General features: G+C 41.9%; 2 protein-coding genes across 2 annotated transcripts in view; both read right to left on the bottom strand.

Annotated features, from left to right (window-relative positions):
• CEMIP (cell migration inducing hyaluronidase 1) overlaps window positions 1–19,865 on the bottom strand; it is a 171,862-nt gene that overhangs the window by 139,185 nt on the left and 12,812 nt on the right. The gene's annotated exons all lie outside the window — the stretch shown is intronic.
• LOC144330038 (uncharacterized) overlaps window positions 1–19,865 on the bottom strand; it is a 92,297-nt gene that overhangs the window by 59,620 nt on the left and 12,812 nt on the right. The window lies entirely within an intron of this gene.

The following is a 19,865-nucleotide window of genomic DNA, read 5'->3' as shown; positions in this document are numbered from 1 at the left end:
GAAGAGGAGTCTATGGAAATGACCTAGAAGCTTCTCATTGAAATTATCCTGAGATGGACTTGAAGATGAAAGCATTTAAGTGATCCCCAGATGCAGGCCACCACCCAGGTAATTATAACAGTGCAGAATATGCTCCTGAGAGGTTTGCCAAAGCTGGCTACAAACAACTCGGGCTAAAACAGGACATCAAGCCAGCCTGGTGTCATGCGCCTGTAATCCCAGCTACTGGAGAGGCTGAGACAGGAGGTTTGCTCGAGCCCAGGAGTTCAGCCCTGTAGTGTGCTATGTTGGTGCCTATGAACAGCCACTGCACTCCAGCCTGGGCAACACAGAGAGAAAGCCCCTCCCTAAAAACAACAAACCAGGACGTGGAGTCAAAGCAAAAACCATGCTGAGTGTGAGCTCTCAGGCACAGTGATGTAAATTCTCTGGCACTCAAAGCAACTGGTCAAATTATACCAGAGAAAGCCAGGTGTTTGTGGACCAGGTTTAAATCAGGCTCATGGACTGGGTGTGGTGGCTCATGCCTGTAATCCCAACACTTTGGGAGGCTGAGGTGGGCAGATTTCTTGAGCTTAGGAGTTCAAGACCAGCCTGGGCAACATGGTGAAACCCCATCTCTTCAAAGAAATAGAAAACATTAGGCGGGCATAGTGGCAAGCACCTGTGGCCCCAGCTGCTCAGGAGGCTGAGATAGGAGGATCGTTTGACTCCGGGAGGCAGAAGTTGCAGTGAGTTGAGATTGTGCCACTGCACTCCAGCCTGGGTAAGAGAAAGTGAGACTCTGTCTCAAAATAAATAAATAAATAAATGAATAATAAATAAATAAAATAAACCAGGCTCACAGGAAGTGTGATTTAAAATGAGACACTCATCACTGTCTGTTTGGAAAGGTTGCCTCTGGCATGTCTCAATCTTCCCTGTCATTATCACTTGACCATATCCAGAAGAGAGCCAAATCAATGCCATCAATCCAGCCCTCCAGGACTGTGCTGTGTAATTTCTACAGTACATCAGTCACACTGGGAAAATGTCACCTTCATAGAGACTGAGAACACTTGCAATCTCCAGGCTCCATGATGGATGCAGTAAAAACTTGCAGGATTTCATTCAGGATTGGACAACTGCTTATCCTCCAAGGGCCAGTTTATGTATCTTTTTTCACAACTTCCAGAGAAACTTCCTACCCCAGTTTGGGCTCCTAAACCACCTGACATTCTTGTATTATACGAATTTTCATGTGAATTCTATCTATTTAGTTTTTGTCTCATTTCTCCACTAGACAACAAGTAGGTTGGGGGAAGAGACTTTATCCTAGTATCCTGGTGTCTACTACAAGACCCAGCATGTAGTTAGAGTTCAAAGCAGTTTATTAAATCAATGAGAAGCATGATGTCTGGGTGATGGGTAGGTTGGTAAATAGATAGGCAAATCAATGAACAGAAGGTTGAGTAGGCAAATGGATGGGGAAATTGTAATTTTGTTGCTGGATGGACAGCCGGATGGTTGGAAGAGTAGATGGATAGCCGAATGTGAGGGTGGCTGGTTGGATGGATGGATGGATGGATGGATGGGTGGATGGATGAATGGATGGATGAATGAGTAGATTGTTGAATGGATGACATGGATGGATATACTGTGGGTGATTTGGTAGATGGAGAGACTAGTGGGTGGATAGATGAATAGACAAGGAGCAGACAAGTTCTCAAGGAGCCAAGTCAGTGAGCCATTTTAAATACAAGTTTAAGAACACAGGTGACTCAAAAAAGGAAATGGAAAGTTGTCCTTCAGGGGAGTTCAAAGCCAATCTTACCCAAATCAAAAGGGAAACGTAGTTATAGGCTATATTTGTAAGACTTTTTCTGCTTCATAAGACTTTATGAAATCTTAGGAAGCCTGGTCTCCATAATGTCACAATATTGCACATCCATATTATTAGTTAAGAAAAAAAATCAATTTATCAATTGTGTGGCAGGCAGAATTCTAAGATCCCCCCCACCAAGATTCCCAGAATGTGGTATACACACATACCTTGCTCCCAGTTTACACACATACCTTGCTCCCAGTTACCCAATCAAACACTAATGTAGGTACTGCAGTAGAGAGATTTTGAAGATGTAATTAAAGTCCCAAATCAGTTGACTTTAAGATACAGATATTATTCAGGTGAATCTGACTTAACCACATGGGCCCTTTAAAAGAAGAAAGTATTCTCTGGCTGGTTGCAGAAAGAGAACCTGGATACTCAAAGCACAAACAATATTTGCTGTACAATTGTTGACTTGAAGGCAGAGGGGAACACATGGCAAGAAGTACAAGTGGTCTCTGTGTGCTTACAGCAGCCCCCAGCTAACAACAAACACGGAAATGAACTTCAGTCCTACCAGCTTAAGGAAATGAATTCAGCAAACCACAAGAAAGGGCCCAGAAGTGGATTTTTCCCCATGGCCTCTAGACAAGAACTGGGCCTGGCCAACACCTTGATTTCAGCCTGGTGACACCATGGGTAGAGAACTCTGTCACTCTGCACCATGCTGCCTATCCACAGGACTGTGAACTAACAACCTGGTGTTGTTTTAAGTCGCTAAATGTATGGCAATTTGTTAAGCAGTACCATGAAATTAATCTATCAGTTTCATCCAGAACAATTCCGCAAAAGGAAATTCACACTTGATAGAAATGGAATTGTTATATTTTCTTCTAGTTGATTGAAGAAATATTTAATAGCAGCACTCTGTCTCAGATAGATTCAAATGCTGACTTCACAATATGAACATTTTCCCGTATAAATAAACATTATTTTGCAAGATTTTAAATAGCTACATATGATTACATTATATGGAAACACAATAATTGACTCAACCTTTCCCCTACAGCTGGGCATTTGGGAGGTTTCCAGTTATTCACTATTATAAACATCACTATAATAAAAATTATTGTAGAGGCATTCCTGTGCTCTTCCCTGATAAAGTCTTTAACATCAGGTGTCAGAAGTGAAATTGCAGGCTTTAATATAGTAACCATTTTTAAATCTTTCAATACAATTGATATTTTCACAAGCATTATATGAAACTGTGCAAATCCCCACATCTGACTACAAGTAAGTAATGTAAGAAAAATCAATAACTTACTCTTGTTTCTTCATCCTCGAGCATTCATATTTATCATATTGTCCCCAGTTACTGGCATTTCTTTCTATTTCTCTGCAATTCTGGGACAGCAGCATATGGTGTTGATCAATTAAATCACTGACAATTTTTAGCAGAGTCAGTTCTACTTTCTAATTTTTTCTGTTTCTGCTTTAAACCATCCTAGCCCATTGTTGGCTTCTTTATGGGTATTTTTTTTAAGCTTCCCCATATGTTATTTCGCTTGAACCTGTTATCTCTTATTTCATAGAATTGATTTTTTTTTACCGCAGATAGTTCAAAGCAGATGCTATCCAAACTACTTCTATTTCCTGTAACAATTTTTTGTGTTTTATTTTTCTCTACCTTTCCATGCTATGGTTATTTCCTTGTTTTCTGTTCCATAACATTTTCGTGGGCCTAAGTTTTGTCTTTTGTTTTTTATATAATTTATTCATCTGTGATGATACCACTGTATCCTGGCTTGTTATTTTTCACAGGTGTGTTATAGGTAGATGCTGTGAATCTCATGGGTCAGCTCTATGGGTGCTGCTAGAATCCTGCCTGCCGACCTGAAGTTAGGATGGAGGCTGGTTGATGCCAGTTTATATTCCCAGCTCAAGGACGCAGCCGCCTAAGTGGGGGCAATGGGAGGCAGCTGGGCTGTATGTAATACCTTCCATTTACCGCTGTGAGGGTCTCAGCGGTAGAAGTCTGCAGGTGGGCCATCCCCAGCATCAGGTCTGCCGCCTTGTCGGTCAGCGTCTATGCACCACTCACCATTCCTAATATGCTGGATACTAATAGGCCATGGTGATCTTGGATGACTTAGTTCTCCCTTTTGAGCCTTAGCTTCATCTATAAAGAGAAAAATACCTAGCCTAGTCTCCTGACTTCAAAGGGTTACTAAGAGTGACACAAGAGTCAAGGAGTTTTATAAACTGCCCACAAATCCTGGGTTAAGTATTATATTTACAATGAAGCTTGGCAAGGGGCTGCAATGGGTAGAGAGAGGAGACAGAGAGAGGGAAGATCAAGTGGACACTGCCAGCAGGAGCCTGCGGACAAGTGCTCCCGAACACATGCTCTCTCCAGAGGACACAGGTGCCTACAAACATCAGGACACAATCTCAGCAACCTATCTACTGTTCCTACTACAAACAGGACTTCATAAACGTCAGTGCAATGGCAGAGCACTGACAGAAACATTGAAATGGAAAGAAAATGTTTTAAATGAAGGCCACTGTGCTGGCTGATAACCTTTTGATGACTCAATGTTTTTAAGACAGCCTTTAGCTATGATGTCTTACTGTCCCTCAACAGTTGATCCAGTGGCTCCCACTGACTACAGTACCATGCACACTCTTGTTCTGGCCTCCAAGGCCTCCAAAATTTGGATCCAATCTATCTTTCCAGACTTATCCTCCCTCCAGTTCTTACAAATATCCTCTCCTCAGGCCAGGTGTGGTGGCTCATGTCTATAATCCCAACACTTTGGGAAGCCAAGGCAGGAGGATCATTTGAGGCCAGTGGTTTGAGACCAGCCTGGGCAACATAGTGAAACCCTGTTTCTATACAAATTAATTAGCAGGGTGTAGTGGCATGCACCTGTAGTCCCAACTACTCAGGAGGCTGAAGTAGGAGGATCACTTGAGCCCAGGAGTTTGAGGCTGCAGTGAGCTATGATTGTGCCACTGCACTGTAGCCTAGGTGACAGAGCGAGACCTTGTCTCAAAAAAAAAAAAAAAAAAAAAAACCTCTCTAGATACTTTGTCTCCATTCTTCCTTCAACCTGAAATGCCCCCTTCCCTCCTCTCTATAATTTATTTCTCACCTATCCTACATCTAGTCCCACCTTTTCTTTAAACCTCTTCTGAGAAAGCCCATCCCACAATTGTAATCTCTCACCCAAACTCGTAATACTTTTTGTTTCTGACACTGATTTGACATTGATCACCAATTGACTTCCACGCACTATTTCTTGTGTTGCTTTGTGTTGTAAACTGAGGCTCTTCTATCCTAAACACAGCGGGACTTAGACATGCAGATGATTATCTCATCTAACACACACTCTGCAGGAACTAGGGACCTTAAAGGCTTCTGCACATCCTCAAGACTATTCTCAAAAGTGACAAACTTTTATCCGTCTTAGGACTTAATTCCCAGAAATAGACGGTCACTTGAAAAGAAAACTAGAAAGTGAGCAGATGATTGAACAGTAAAACACTATGCATAAAGTGTCATGTAACTCCAAATGTTAGAGATTAATTTTCTTCTGGAGCTTATAATCTAGTTCAGAAAGCAACTGCAAAGAGCTTTTCAAACTCTCCCAAGCAGCTGTCCAGGGGAGCAATTATATGAATTTTACCACGACCCTTTCCCCATCCCCTCTGCTAGGTATGTAAAACAGGTGGGATTCCATGCATATTTAGTGAATAAATGATCAAATGGACAAATTCATCCCCATCTCCTCTTTCTTGGTTCCTGGAAGAAAATTGTTCTCTTGGGCTGTCCCACATTGCAAGGAGACCTTTTTCTTCTATGAGCGCTCACCATGAACTTCTCTCTAGAATATTTTTCAGAATTGGACACATTCTCAAGGGCTCTGTCATACAAGCCTTTCTTCTAGATCAACTGGATAAGCCCTTGTAATGAAGTGCTGCACAAAATTTCAGTGCCGTCTGTGTTAGTGAATACCTTGGACCAAGTTAAGGTCACACAATGCCTGGGCACCTCAAAAGTTTCCAGAGTAATTCGAATTAAGTGGTAGAAGAACTGAGTCATCACATGACATATGTTGGTATGGGCATGCCAGCCTCCCCAATAAAATGTGTTATAGGATATTCTGGTTGCTCACAGACGCATTTTACATACCTTGCCTTTGCCCTCACCAGTGTTCAATTATTCAGTACCCGTACGTAAATAGACAGTGTAGAATATTCCATTAACCAGCATCTGAAATTTCTTTTAGTGTTAGGTATTGGGAGATTTCCTTTTATAGCAACCAACTTAATAAAATAATAATTTAGTGGCCTAATATGAATTCAGTGTTAAAAACTGGGAAAAAAAAACTGTTAATGACACAGTATGACTCAAACAATGGTCCTTTATACACAAAATTAAATAAGCCGAGACCAAAACAAGTGAAACGCAAAATGGAGAGATAAAACTTTTTCCTATGAAGCCAGGTTGGTAGATCTGGCATATCAAGTTTATGTTAACAATTTAAATTTGATTCATGTTAGAGTTTTGTTTGCACATCATTTGTAAATTTGTTTTAGATTTATAGATGTGTAAGAACTATAAGCTGAGGAACTTATACCTAGTTTTTATGTTTATATATATTTAAATAACATAATAATCAAGGTAATTTAAGTCAACAGTGTACATCCTTGGGAATGTTTTCCCTTAAAAAGAATCTGTATCTTACTCAGGCAAGAGCAACACTACTCCTGAGCTTCCTAACCACACAGTCATCACCAAAGGGAAGGCAGGCAGCTGGCTGGCAAATGCGTTTTTTAAACACCTAACTTAGTGCTGGGCAAGCACCCCAGCACGGGAACCGCCTGGCTCAGTAGGGAATTTAAACCCAAAAAGAAGGTCTGCTTGTTTGCATGTCTGCTTTGTAAATATTGTCCCAGGCGGGCAGGAAGGGGCAGGTTTTCAAAACACCCATAATCATCTTCTTCTGTGTATTCCTTTTGCTTCGGACCTGACTCACAGAATGCAAACAGCCTTTAGCAGCCTTGTCAAATCATGAAGCAGTTTCTCCAGGGCTGATGTGATCTCTAAGCCAGCCACTGATTTTATCAGTGCACAAAGCTTGTTCTTGGGGCTGTTAAGGCATAAATCCGCCTCTCCTGCTTTCATGTGGTTGTGAGACCTGGTGGGAGGATAGGTGTTGATACAGGAATTGGGGCTTTCTAGTGCTAGCTAAATGCACAAAGGGGAAAACATGTAGTTCCAGGGTGGTCATGGTAGCTCTCCATGCAGCCATGTGACTTGCTCCCAGCTTTGGATCTTCTAGAAGTTCAGGCCTGGCTACCTCCTACATCAACAATGAATTAAAGCCTTTCCAAAACCTTATTGTTGCTTTTATTAAGCAACAACCAAAAGACTTTCCTGTGTGGCCCTTTTGCTTGTCCCTTAGTCCAAGTACTATGACAAGACCTCTGTCTCTGCATATTATCAACCAGAGGAAAGATCTTGGTTTTATCATACAAGGAAGATGAGTTTGTTCTGACATTAGAGACTTTCCCAGAGTTTTTGAGATTTTCACCTGTGAAGGCATCCCAATCATTCATTAGGAAAGACACATGTGCTTTCAGCAAGTTGAAATCCTGCATGGACACCTCTCCTGGGACATCTGGAGCAGTAGGTGAGGTGCCTGGCATCCTTGCCCAAATGTCAGAGCTGACAGAAGCCTAGAGCCAGTCCTGTCCAAGCTTCTCGTTTCTCAGGTAGAGAAACTGAAGTTTGGAAGAGTCAGCCTTCCTCCAGTCACATGGCCACACGGTATTAAAGCTAAAAGTAAAACCTAGGCCTCCTGTCTCTTAGTCCAGAACTCTTTCCACCAAACCACAGTTATGTCTTCAAAATAAAGGAGACACTCTCTCCCATATTCTCTAACTATGCAGTCATATTATTTACAAAAAAGGCACTGAAAAGGCATCATTTTCTTCTGCAAGATGCAAGACACAGGGATCAGAGTACTTTAGAGCTGAAAAGAGATCTTGGGGTCTGATATGGTTTGCCTGTGTCCCCACCCAAACCTCATCTTTAATTGTAGCTCCCATAATTCCCATGCATTGTGAGAGAGACCTGGTGGGAGGTAATTGAATCATGGGGGCAGGTCTTTCCAGTGCTGCTCTCTTGATAGTGAGTAAGTATCACAAGATCTGATGGTTTTATTAAGGGGAGTTCCCCTGCACATGCTCTCTTGCCTGCTGGCATGCAAGATGTGCCTTTGCTTCTCCATTCTTCCACCATGATTGTGAGGTCTCCCCAGCTGTGGAACTGTGAGTCCATTAAATCTCTTTTCTTTAGAAATTATCCAGTCTTGGGTATGTCTTTATTAGCAGCATGAGAACAGACTAATACAGGGTCCAACTGATTTATATTCCAGATGGGATCATCGCAGTCCAAAGACAGCCATTTACCCATAACAGAAAATGAGTCAGAGGCAAAGCAGAGACCTGTGGGTCTGGAGCCCAAGACAAACTTGAACTCAGGCAGCAGATCTCTTCCACACCACAGATTAGCTGTGTGTCTGTGGGACAGTTGCTTAACCTCTCTCAGACCTTTTTATTCTCAGCTAGATAATCTGGATAGTCTAGAACCAACTGCATGGAGCTGTTGGGAAGTCTAAAGGAGATAATGAATACAAATACTCATCACAGTGTCTGGCCATCAGCATCATCATTGTCATCTTCACCACCTTGTCTCCCCATCCAGGGAAATTTCCATTATAGTATTTTGCTGCTTCTAAGATTATTTTTCATTTTGGTTTTTTAAAAACATAAATTCTAAAGTTAAATGTTTTGGGTTTGGCATTTCCTAATCCAATGCCTGGAGCTTTGGGTCAAAATTGAATTGAATACTTTCCACACATCCATCAGGAGAATAGCATTCCTGCCTAGTGATCTGATGACCATGGGAAGTCGTCTTTAGCTTTCTGAATATACACACTCGTTTCAGGGAGAAATCCTATCCCAATAACCTCCTTGTATATGAGGGGACAGAATCCAGCCATCCTGTGGCCCCAAGGGAGGTTCTGTACAACTCTGCGGGACTGGTCACCCATGATGTAAAGTCTGGTTTCTTTACATGAGGAAGTACAGAGTGGCAAGAGCAGTTCACAATTGAACTAAGGAATCACTCTCTTCCTTAGGGCTCTGAGAAGCATGAATGAAGAATAATGGTGTTTAGGAGCCCTCCAGAGCCCCACCATGCTGGCATCCTGAGCTTGGACTTCTAGCCTCCAGAACTGTGAGAAATATATTTCTGCTGTTAACAAGGCACCTAATCTATGGAACTTTGTTATAGCAGCCCAAACTAACTAAGACAGTGGCTCTGATAAAAGATCCCAGTTTGTCCTCACCATTCCTTTACAAAACCAAGGGTGTTCCTCCCATCATTGTACAAATGAGAAAACACAGGCCTGGAGAAGTTAAGTTGCTAGTCCAAGTCATACAGCAAGCTAGTAGCAGAATCTTGAACCCAGGACCTCTAAGTCCAAAGCCATTGCTCTCCTGACCACATTCCAAGATAGACATGTGAACATGTCAGAAATCTTCCAGGAAATGTACCCAACCAGTAGATTTACTTCAGTCATTCAAAGATACAGAGAAAAGCAGCAGGAACTGACCCAGAATTGCAGGAAAGTGATGTCACTGCTCTCGCCAGCCCACGCCCCATGGTCATTATTTTAAAAGCGATGAGACTATCCATTAGAGCTGGTGCTGGAGCCATGCCCCTGTCAACATCCGGGTGTGTGGGCAGGGCCTGAGCAGATCCTCTGGAGGCTGCATTGCTGACACTGTGGGTAAGGGCTGGAGCCTCAGTGGGTAGGGCCTGCCCACGCCCAGCTGAAGGCAGAGGCAGAGCCATCAGGAAGGGTGAAAGAGGTAACAGGGCTTCCTTTGGGCTTTGGACCCTGCCCGGCAGCCATTGACGGCTTAAGCCAGCCTTCAGGACATGCAGCCATGATTCTGTACATATGTCCCTTTCCCACCTTAGGGTGCCTGCCTCCTGGGTACCTCCACTCTCAGGTGCCTTGTTACTGCACTCAGTGCCCTGTGCCTTGTTACTGCACTCAGAGGATAGAAGGCTGTGATTAATGCAAGTACCAGGCCATGTTGGCAGAATTAGGACTCAAAGAAACAATACAATATGACTCCACATGAGTACTTCCAAGTACAATAGTACAGTTGTCCCTTGGTAACTGCAGATTAGTTCCAGGAACTCCCTCAGATACCACACTCTCCAGATGCTCAAGTCCCTAATATGAAAGAGTGCAGTATTTGCATATAATCTGCATACATCCTCCTGTATACTTTAAATCATCTCTAGATTACTTATAATACCTAACACAACGTAAATGCTTTGTCAATAGTTGTTATCCTGTATTATTATCCTGTAAGGACAAGAAAAATAGTCTGTACATGTTCAGTGCAGATGCAAACATTTTTCAAATATTTTCAGTTTGCAATTGGTTGAATCTATAGGTATGGAACCCACAGTATGGAAGGCCAATTGTACTACAGAGTAAGTACCTCTACCAAAGCTGGGTATAGTGGATTGATCACAAAAATCAATCAATCATTCCGCTTCTCCTTCCCTCCTCCCCTCAGATCCTTGTCTTTTGCAATGTAACTATGCAACTTCTCCCATTAAAAGGTAGAGTCTAAATCTCCTCCCCTTGAATGTGAACTGACCTGGCTTCAGCCAAAAGAAAGCAGCAGAAGTGCTGGTGTGCCATTGGGTTTTGAGATTCAGGCCTTCAGAAGCCATGCATGCTTTCCTTCTCTCTCACAGAACAGCATCAGTCATCTCGAGAACAAACTCAGGCTAGTCTACTGGGTGATGAGAGACACATGGCCCAGTCACCCTCATCCACTGAATTGAGAGCTAGCCAATGCCAAACACATAAATGAGGCCATCCTAGACCAGCCAGCCTCCTGTTGTCCTGCCGATAGACACAAAAGGGAGTTGAGATTAGCCAAGCCTGTCCAGATCAGCAGAACCAGCTGGTTGACCCCCAGGACAATAATACACAGTTGTTTCAAGCCACTGCCTTGGGGGTAGTTTGTTACACAGCAGTAGCTTACTGATACATTGGAGAAAGAGAGAGGGAACTCTTCACAAAGAAGGGGATGCCTCAGCAGGATCAGGAAGAATGAACGGTAGTTTGTTAGATGATTGAGCAGAGAAAGCAGCATTTACAACAGCAAGATGGCAACAAGCAGCATTGCATCAACAGGACCATACAATTCTGGGATGTTGCCAGAGTCTAAAATGAAAGGGAGAAGCAGCTGGACAAGAAGCTGGAGAGGAAGGTGTAGCCCAGCTATGGTAGGCCCTGGGTTCCAAGGCTGAGCTATATCCCCAGAGATCTACAAACCTCCGAATCAACAGTTTTACTTTATAACAGGTTTTTGGAAAGTTATTAGAAGGTGTAAACTCAATGTTTTTGTCCCCACATCGAGTACTGAAATATTTCAAATATGAACAGAGATGGTGAGAATGTCAATTACTCTGCAAATCTACTAGAATGTGAGTTTCTTCTCTAACTCTGATCTAAAGTAAGGTTTTCAAAAGACTCCCTCAAGAGCATGATGATGGTTTGTAAAGACCCCTTAAGAGCATGATCATAACATGTGTTTGATGAAAACTAAAGCCTGGATTTTGGAAAAAGTCCCAAAGTAAAATGACATGAAAGTCAAGGTTTTCCCAAGACTTTATTGAAGAGAAATACCAACAGTTTAAAAGGAGTTGTCTCAACCAGTATTAAGTACTCCAGCTGTGGGAAGACATGGAAAAACCAGCCACATTCAGCCATTAATGATTTTATTCATTCATTCCGCAAAGGTAGCAGTCATTGACTCTGTCAGATCCTGCAGTAGGCCCTGAGACTCTACAAATAAATGACATGAGCCCTGCTCTCTTGGTAGTCACAGGCAGAGGGAAAGAAAGGACATGGAACCACGCCCCACCATACAACTCACATGGGCTATAAGAATGGAGGTGCTCTGGAAACCCAGAGGATGGTGAGGTGATTTCAGCTACCCCTTCAACATAGACTATTAACAAATTTCCAGCCAGGTGCAGTGATGCATGCCTATAAACCAGCACTTTTGGAGGTTGAGTTGGGAGGATCACTTGAGTCCAGGAGTTCAAGACTAGCCTGGGCAAGATGATGAGATCCCGTCTCCACAAAAAAATGAAAATAAAAATAAATAAAAAATTAGCTGGCATGGTGGTGTGTGCCTGTAGTCCCAGCTACTCAGGAGGCTGAGGCAGGAGGATTGCTTGAGCCTAGGAGTTCCAGGCTCCAGTGAGCTATGATCATGCTACTGCACTCCAGCCTGGGTGGCAGAGAGAGATGTTGTCTCTCTAAAAAATAATAAATTATTTTACAAAATTTGTGATCAAGTCAGGGCTTATTTCACTTAAGATGAAGACCTCTGGTTATACTACCATGTTGCTGCAAAAGACGGGATTTCATTATTTTTTGTGGCTGAATAGTATTCCATTGCATATATATACATTTTCTTTATCCATTCATCCTTTGATGGACACTTAGATTCCATATCTTTGCTATTGTCAATAATATTGTGATAAAAATATAAGTGCAAGTATCTCTTTGATACTAATATAGTGTTTTCTTTTCCTTCAGGCAGATGCTCGGTAACAGGATTGTGCAGGGTAGTTCTGTTCCATACACTATTTGTGAATAAACCTTTCATAAGCTCCCATTTTGCAGAAGCAGCTATATATGACACTCAAAATTGTGACTTCTCTCCAGACCAGGCCTTCCCTAGCCTGGGCCACAAGTGGGAGTTCCAAGGTGGCCCCTTTCAGGCCTCAACTCATTGAGAGAAACACAGATGAGGCCTTAGGGAAGAGCCATCTAGTTCCTCTCCCAACCAGTGCTATGCAGGGACTGCCTGGATCTAGTGCCCTCAAGGTGGCTGGCAGCCCAGTGTGCCACTCCAGGCTAATCCTCACTTGGCTAAATCCCTAGTTCAGAACATCCCTAAGCTGGCCACATCTCTGCAAAACCTGGGACACACCCAGGCTTGGTCTGCTAAGATTGAATCTCTGAAGTTTGCCCTGATGGTCAGATCAAATGTCTGGCTGAATTCCCACTGTGCTAGCTTTATCTTATTCTTGTCATCTTCCACACTGATAACTGGATCAAATAAGCTTTTACTGGCAGGACAAATCAACAGATAAAGGAAAGATTGTTCCTTGAAGCAGTCCTGGGATAACAAGTTAGTAAATTCAAGGGAAAATTGTGTTAGAGTTTCTCCTTGCACTAGGAACTGAAATAAATTTGAGACAGGTCAAAGAACGTAAAAATCAATCCACAGGACCTTTAAAAAACAAATCAATATGTAAACGATCAACACATTGAACTGTGTTTCAAATATGAAAATATTTTACATATTTTACAAAATAACCGAAAGGGAAGAACAGGAGAGAAAACTTCAAATATGTAATGAGATCAGGCATACTGATAAGAAAAGTATGAATACCACATAAATAGGCATATGATATGAATACATAATTCCAAAAACTAAAAATAACTAGTAAACAAAAATGTAGGATGGCTTTCAACCTCTACAGTTATCAAAGAAATACAAACCTATTAGCTATGATTTTTCACCTATTAAAATTATTTTTTAAGTTATAGTAATATAAAATATTAGTGTAAATAACACTGTTGTACACAATTAATGAGAGTGTTAATTTGAATAAATCTTTGGAGGCCATTTTCTTGTTTACTTACACTTCTAAAAATCATTCTATGGAAATCAGCAAAACTTGGGAAAAAATGTATATAAAATGGTCATTTTAAATGTTTAATAGTAAAAATTTAGAAATAAATTTGATGTTATTTTATAGCAATTAAAAAGATGACTTTGAAAGCTGAAAATGCTATGAATCAACTTTAAGATGTGTTGCGTATAAGGTAAAATTCTATCAACATTATGTAAAAAATATACAATAATAACACTAAAAAAATTCATCAAAATTCTTACAGTGTCTATCTTCAGTAGTAGGATTATGAGTTTTTCTTTTTCATTTCTGTATTTCCCAAGTTATAAGGAAATAACATGGTTATGTGGCTTACATAATGGAAAAAATATGTAATATGTATATACACATGCACCATGTAGGTTCTTTTTAAAAATGTAATAAAATGCCTCTGTTGACCACTCCAACTCCTAGTTATTGCTCCTTCCTCCAAAAGTCTTAGAACCAGGCTGGTTTCACACAGTGCTTAGAGCACAGACCCAAATGCTTGTGGAATGAATTAATTAATGAAGGAGCATTTCCTTTCTACACAGTGGCCTAAAACACAGTGGAGACTGCCTGGCATTGCTTACTAGTGAGGATGGGTCATGCTCTGCTACAGTAATAAAGAACCTAAAGCTGCAAGACTTCTTTCTCACCCAGCCCCCAGGTCCACCGTGGGTGTGTGGAGGACCCTGTGCTGTTATGTGCACCTAAGCACCCAAGCTGGCCCCTCCATCCACACCATTGCCAGTCACTGCAGCAGAGGAAAGAGGAGGTAAAGAATCGTGTGTTAGTTTTTGTACATTTCTTCTAGAAATGACACACACAGCTTCAGTTCCTATTTCACTAAGACAAGACACTTGACCACAACTAACAATGAAAGTGTGGAATGCATTATCCTCCCTTGTGCCCAGAAAAGAACAGTGAACAGTGTGACTGTTGCTTTTCATGCGTACACATCTCTCTACCCGCTTAGACCATGAGCACCCCAGGAGCATCTGGACCCTGCATGCCCCTGTCCTCCCTGCACTCTCTCTACCCTCCACACACCAGCACTGCTCATGCCTGGCAAAGCACCGGAACACTCTAGGTGCTCCCTGTGGCATCGAATAGCGATGGAGGTTGTATCTACACCAAAGATATCATTATCCCAGATTATATTCAAATACACATTGTACCCTATATCATTGTAGATGTACATTATAATCATCTATAATGATCTGCAATCACCTCCACTTCTCAGTTTCTGACAATCACAGGTTGCTGTGCACAATTCCCGTAGGCAATTCTGGCCAGGTCCATCAAACTGGTGCCATGAAGTGTTACAGGAACCTTTCCAAGCTTTACCTAATAAGACTTCTCTGGACATCTTTCATGTCAGAGCCCCATCTCTCTCCACATCCGGCTTCATCCTTACACCCTGGCCACACTGAGACACTCATGGCTCCTTTGATGTACTGGGTTATCTGATTGCCCTTTGGCTAAAGTGCCCTCTCTAATCAGCAGACGAATTCTTACTATGCTTTGCAAGGTTCAAGTCAAAGATTAATTCCCCCAAGAATAATGAGGTACCACTTTTCTGCCCACTCTTTGCCTTATATAGACATAAAATGTATTAATCTCATGTGTTCGCATGACTCCACTCACCCACCCCATGCTCCCAGATTGAAAGGTAGGAGCATAAGTTACTGGGTTTTGCATTCTCCATGTCTGGTGTAGAGTGGTTGATTAATAAACGTTTGCTGAATAAATGGTCTAAGCACCTGCAATATCTCATGGTTTTATTGATCTACCTGGCAGTGACTCAGAGCTCTCAAGTCTTGGTATTTTTTTTGGTAAACAGGTCAGACTGATACATGTATTGGTGGCTTATCAAACACATAAGTGGGACATGGAACATGCACCAAGAGTCTTTGTAATAAGAGCATTTCATCCAGAATACCCTGAGTCTGCTCATTCATTTCCTGGCAGTCTCTTTTTGACTACATCTTAAGTTTCAAGTTCTCCATCAGAGCTCTCCAGGATGAAAAATGGACCCACTGAGAACACACATTAGTGACAGTGGATTTCACTGCAGCCCTATCCATTTACCAAGCACTCTACAGTTCTGAGTGTAATCCACAAAGAGAAGCTAATTCAAAGCCCTCTTTAAAATACTTGCTAAGGCTGGGCGTGGTGGCATGTACATATAGTCCTAACTGCTCAGGAGGCAGACACAGGAGGATCGCTTGCGCTCAGGAATTTGAAACCAGCCTAGGCAACACAGTGAGGGCCCCCATCTCAAAAACAATTAAATAAATAAACAAACAAAGAAATTAAAATCCTAGTAAGCTCTGATTAAATGCTATTTTTAAAGTTTAAAGTTGTGAGAAAAGCCATCTCTTTATGAAAATATTTTCTGGTACAAGCTGTGTGTTACTGCAATAATACATTGCAAAATGAATCAGAGGTAATTTTGTATTATTTCCTCAGAGATAATAACAAAAAACTCCATATCATTTAAAATTTTGTTTTCTTCTGTCACCCAGGCTGGAGTATAGTGGTACAATCATGGCTCACTGCAGCCTCAAACTCCTGGGCTCAAGTGATCCTCCTGCCTTAGCCTCCCAAGTAGCTAGGACTATACATGTGAGCCACGGCACCTGGCAATTTATTTTTCTTATAGATGGGGGTCTTGCTGTGTTGCCCAGGCTGGGTTTGAACTCCTGGGCTCAGGAATCCTCCCACTTTGGCCTCCCCAAGCACTGGGATTACAGGTGTGAGCCACTGCACCTAACCTGGCTTTTCAAGAGCAATGAATAACTCCTGTTGAAAAGATGCAAGGTTTCTTGCTTGGCCGTGCCCAGGGTGTCCTGGAGTATAATCTCCAGCCCAAACCCACTCTAGTCTTCCTAACATCCACCAAGATGCTCATCCCACATCCTGGGAGTTCTCCTGGACACCTCCCTCTCCCTCATCCCATGTCCACTCCACCATTCCGTCTGTCCATTTCATCTCTTAAACACCAGTTGGATCCACCCACACTTCTCCTTTCCTGCTGCCTCCACTCCAACCCACCATCACCAGGTCCCCAGCCCAGCACCATAGCATCCCCTGCCATCTTCCTGCATTTATTTTTGCCAACTATTGCCTATCACCCTCACCTACCCAGACAGAGAGCAGCCAGAGTGATCCCTTTAAAAAAAAAAAAAAAAAAAAAAAACCAGAAAAATCAGACAATGTAACTCCCTTGCTTGAAACCACTTCATGTTTTCCATTGCTTTCAGGATGACGTTCACAATCTTGAGCGTGGTTTAAAAGATGCTGCATGATCCCCCTGCTGCCCCCTCACCCCTGCCTCCCCTTCAGTCCTGCCTTGCTCCTCACCTCACTTTCCCTGCCCCAGCCAATCTGGACTTCTCTCACTCTCTATCTTGAGGCCTCTCCACATCCTTGTTACCTAGGACATCCTTGTCCCCACTCTTGGTCTTTCTATCTTCTACTCACCATCCTCCTAGGCTCTGCCTACATGTTGCTTGCCAAAAGAGGCTTTCTCTCCCTGCTCCCACTTCTATTTCCACCAGCCACTTGCAGCAGATCCCCTATTTTTTTTCCTCGAAACTATCAACTTTGCTTCATATCACTGACCACAGTTTGGAATCACATATGCCCGTGATTTTTTCTTACCTATTTTTTTTATTTGTCTCTCTTTCTAGACCTACACTGTTCCACTAGCCATCTGTGGCTATTAAGCACTGGAAATATGGTGGGTCCGAATTGAGATGTGCTGTAAGCAGAAAATATATACCAATTTTGAAGATTTGGTATAAAAAACATAAACAATCTCATTATTTTTTATAGTGACTACCTGTTGAAGTGACAATATTTTGGATGTATGAGGTGAAAAAAAGTATATTATTAAAATTAATTTTACCTGTTTCTTTTTAAACTTTGTTTTAGTGGGGTTACTAGAAAACTCAGAATTCCAAATGTGGCACCCATTGTACGTCTCCAGGACAGCACTGCTCTAGACTGTAATCTCCATGCAGGCAGGTCTCAGCTCATTTTGGTCACTGCTGCATCCCCAGAGCTTAGCAGCCTTTGCAATATTATAAGCTGACTTCAGTAAACTGCTAAATGAGAGAATAAATGAGTGAATGAGTCAGACAAGCAAAGGAAAAACTTCCAGTTAAAAGAAAATAGTCATATGAATATGAATACTACAATTTTGTAAGCTCACTGTTGTTTTGTGTGAGGGAGAAATTTCTGATTGGTGACCATTTGGAACAAGCTACCACCCTCTCTAGAGGCCAAGCAGGACTACTAGGTTATCTGTGGTTAAACCAGATAAAAATCAGAGACAACAGAAAGGCAAAGATAAACTGTTGGAGGGTCTTTGACCTCAAGTTGTCCCACTTTTCAAATCCCCAAAACTAGGAACATACTCGGCACACTTTGACTTAAAAATAAAATCATAAATAACAAAAACAACTTGACAAAAGCATTCTACTTAAGTTCAAAGAGGACCCTAGTGTTAATAAAACTGTAATGAGCACCTATTAAGAATTTCTGGCGGGGATGCCCAGTTGCATGTGGTGTTTGTTTTTCATCCTATCCCACTACTGAATATTTAGCTCAGTGTTTCCCCAACATAGGTCCTACAGCACCCAAGTCTCAGAAAGTCCTCTGTGAAAATAGAAAGGGAATTCCCTAGACCAACACATCTGAGAGATACTATACACTATGTACCTCTCCCTGAAAGACATGGTGCATGCTGGTTTACAAAGGCATTGAAAAGATATTGGAAAATGAAAACAGGTCAACTTTGTTTAGCCCAGTTTGTCTCAAATTTGTTTGACCTTAGAATATCTAGTAACAGCTCAAGGAAGTGATGCTACTGAGAAATGCATTTTAGGAAGGGCTCATCTAAGCTTCATTTCCAAAACCATAATTAGGGATAAATTGTTCTGATATTGTGGGTAGTCCTACCTGTGGGAAACCCGGCTGTGATAACCAGAGTTCCACCATTCAATGGTAATCACTTCCCTTTACTTTGGGTAAGAGACAAACACCCACCGCAGAAGACTCAACCTCATGTTGATAATGTGTGTAGTTATACATAACGATAAGTAAATAAGGAACTTTGAGGGCATTGGTCTTACACACCCAAATTAATTATGTGCCTCTCAACATCTTCCTTTTTCAGAGAGCAGAAGTGGGAAAGACATCCGGAATGAAAGCAAATAATTGGACAGGTTACACAGCCAAGCTAGGCAAGGAGTTTGTGCCCTTCAAATTTCACTGTTGCACCAACCTGCTGCCACCCACGCAGATCTCAAAACCTGCAGCTCCAACATTTACCTTCTTAATGTGATATTCTGAGCCAGGGCACAGAGATACTAGCAAATCTGCTTTTTACACTTCTTAAACTGTATTTTCACCAGAAGTCAGAAGATTTGGACTATCTTTCTCTATTCTGTATCCTACCAATATATGTAAAGCACTTATAAAGTTAGTGTAAGTAGTAGATCTCAGGAAATGCTAGTAAGTAGCTCTCCTTTATGGATAACGTTCATGCCTGAATGTCTCAGTTCCGGAGATACAATGGTGACTGAGATGGACTAGTTCCTGATCTCATGGAGTGTTGAGCTTGACAGATACCACACCAAGGAGACACAATCTCTTCCTCTGCAAGGGACCACTAGAGCATATGCCTCAGCCATTCAGATGCTTGTTCTAGGACCAGCTACTGCCCATAGCTTGTCAAAGGTTTAAAGTTTGTAAATTCCCCCAAAGTCACAGCATGGTTGTCTCTACATACGGTGTCTGCTAATTCAATCAGCTACATTGACAAGTGGAAGAGACATGCTATTTTGTATACCTAGTATGTACAAGATCATAACTCTAAGAAGTTTCCATGTATTAGTTCACATAGTACTCAGAATAATATATAATCATCCTATTTTAGGGGATGGATAAGCAATTGAGGCACAGAAAGGTGAAGTAACCTGTCCAAAGTCACCCAGCTAATCAGTGCAGGAGGTAGATTTATAACTGGGACTGTTGGGCTCCAAAGCTTATGCCCCTTCCCAGTTCATTATACTAGCTCTAATATTCTACAACCCAAGGAAGATATATAAAGTAGAGAGCATGCAAACTGATGGAGAAAGAATATGGAGAACAGTTTATTTTGCAGTCAAGAAAACCTAAAGGGGCTCTTCCTGGAATACTTCA

Source organism: Macaca mulatta, chromosome 7, assembly GCF_049350105.2.
Source record: "Macaca mulatta isolate MMU2019108-1 chromosome 7, T2T-MMU8v2.0, whole genome shotgun sequence".
Taxonomy (NCBI): Eukaryota; Metazoa; Chordata; class Mammalia; order Primates; family Cercopithecidae; genus Macaca; species Macaca mulatta.
Note: the sequence above shows the minus strand (reverse complement) of the source record. Positions and strands in the feature narration are given on the sequence as shown.